This window comes from Rhincodon typus, chromosome 42 (assembly GCF_021869965.1).
Source record: "Rhincodon typus isolate 14 chromosome 42, sRhiTyp1.1, whole genome shotgun sequence".
NCBI classification, from domain to species: Eukaryota; Metazoa; Chordata; class Chondrichthyes; order Orectolobiformes; family Rhincodontidae; genus Rhincodon; species Rhincodon typus.
Window position 1 is genome coordinate 1,313,374 of NC_063373.1, and position 2,839 is coordinate 1,316,212.

The window sequence follows — 2,839 nt, forward strand, 5'->3', positions numbered from 1 at the left end:
ACACACACGCACACACACACACACACACACACGTAAAGAATCGTACGGACACACACAAGCAGACACTGATGGTGCGAGAACAAACGAGAGAAACTGTGACTTTATTCAGACGTATAATTAGTCCTGTCCGAGGAGGCCTCTCTGTTCAGTGAGAGAGAAAAAACACCCACAAAGGGGGCGGAACTAAAGTGAGACTGAGCTCAGTGAAGAATTCTGGGGGGGAATAAAAAAAAAGGAGGGCTATAATCTTCTGCCCGAGTTCATCGAAACCACAATAGATGTTCAGAAAAACAAAAAGGACTCTGTTGAAATTGACATCGGGGTGCTGCTGTATGTGGTTGAGATCGAGTTCAGTGATGTGGGAGGTGGAGTTTGAGGGATTGTATTTTGTGAGGGGCTTTTTCTGGGGCCACAACGATAATTTGTTGGTTCTAAATCTCGTGGGAGATTTACGGGGGCATTTTGGGGGCACAAATTAACTGGTTGAAAGCAATACTCGTGTCAATTGGAAAGTGAGGCGGAAAATGAATGGAGCCTTGTGAGTAACGATATTTGGAATCTGGGGGATTGTTTATCATGAAAGAAGCCAATGTATCAGAATACTCAGTGCTCCAATTTATGAATAGTGACTGTAAGCCAGCTCTGGATGTGTTAATTCACCGACAACCGTGTTCCTCCAACAAATAGCATGAGTTGGAACATCTAGAGAGACGACAGCATCCGACTTTTGGCGCGGATTTTGAACGGGTGTCTTCAAGTATTCGACTGCCCTGTTTCACAGAGGATGGTGACAATATTGCTACTCAGTATCTCTGTTGTCTGGGGACCCATTCGAACAGGAAAATGTCGAGGAAATATTGATTACAATTCTTTGTTAAATTACATGGTAAACCGATGTCAGCCAGATATGTTGCAAATGATATTTGATTTACAGATCTGAGTCATGGAGATTCTATAACTCAGTCATTCTTCAGAGAGAAGGAGAAGCAGTGACTCTGAGCTGTACGTATAATACGACATGGAGCAAGCGTGCATTATTCCAGTACCGACAACACACAGGCATGCAACTCGTATATATACTGAAGAAAGATGCTACTAATAAAATACATAAAGCAGATTTTTCGAATGAACACACTGCAGATCTTTAGACAACGAAAAAATTCACCAGGGGACAAAATGTCATCATTCGATCACCCTCTTGTTAACAGTACTGCATGTGAGTTATATCTTTCAGTCTGTGATAGTTTTTGATGTTTTGTCATAACAGATGAGATTCACTCGCTCACCAGCCGGAGACTGAAGTGACAGCAAAGGGCAGAGAAAGTGTCACTCATGCGTGCTCGTACAGAGAGGGGACCGGTGTGAGTGCCTGTCTGCCTGGTACGGGCTGCTTGTCTCCCAGAGCCCCCAGTATATTCCCACCCGCTGTATGGTCGGCTTCATTGACAGTGCCACATTTGCCATAAAATGCTTTCCATTTTCTCTGGCAAAAACCTACCGAACTGTCAGTCTCATGGTCTCAAAGACGTTGTCTGAGGATTCCAGGGAATATTCTTGTACTTCTCTGTGAAAACTGAGCGTTTTTTAATCCTTACACCGGTACCTTTGGTACTCCACTACTGACCACCTCTGTAATCTCCACACCGACCCTGTGTGAAATCTCCACTCTGACGAGCACAGTAATCTCCACGCTGATTATCATTGTAATACTCCCGTTGATCCTCTCCAAAATCCCATCTTTAACCAATTCTGTATTCCCAAGCTGATAAATCCGCAATCCAAGCACTGGCAATTTCTGTAACACCCACACTGAATATCTCTGTTCTCCCCACACTGACTCACTCTTTACTTGCCACACGGATCTGCTCTGCAATTCCAATAAAACTGCCGCTGGAATCCCTTAACTGATCATCTCTGTGATTCCCACACTGACACACTCTGTTATCACAACACATGAAAAGCTGGTCCAAATGCCCAACCTGATTCAATCTGTAGTCCCTACAATGAACGCACCTGTCGATCTCACTCTGACTTCTGTGTTATCGCCACACTGACCAATTGTGTGCATTGAAACTGAGTCTTTCTCTGAGGGTCAAACAGTAACGCTCAATTCCGTCTTTTAACACAGCGTTGATAATGCGATGGTGCTACTACGCAGTTCCCCATGGTGAGCAGGACTTTGTGTATTTACCTCAGAGATAGATTTTAGGCGATCAATGGCTTGTGTTCTCAAACCAACCCTCCCTCCAGACGATTCATAAACATTTGTGTCAGTAAATCAGAATCTAACAATTCGCCAAACTGTTTTGTGCATGAGTGACTGGGTGGCAGATTGTCTCATTTAACACAGCCTCATGAAGGATGATGCTGCAGAGGTCTATCGCTCGCCTTCTTGCTTCCTTATCCAGTGCGTGTCTCAAATTATTTTCCCCTCAAGTTTTAAGGTGTTTTCAGTTTCTTTGTTAATTCCCACCCCGAGGAGAGGGACACAAGCCAGAGTCACATTGCTTTAATTAATGCCGTTTTACATTACTAGTTGCACAGTCGAAGATGACATTGACTCAGCGAGAGGCAGATGTAGGGATCGCCCGACAGTCTTTGGACTGACGTGTAAAACCAACGGGCTCGATCTCGGCAATGACACCATGTACTGGTGCAAAGAGCGACCTGGGAATGGCCTGCAATTGTTAGTTTGGTACTACAGAGAAAACAGAAAAAAATATATTCCAGAGTTTAAAGAACGAGTGAATACTTCCAAAGACCGTTCAGAAAATAACTTCTCTGGATATCAAAACATTGAGGATGTGAGACAGTGCAACATGTTATTGTACAGGGGCAC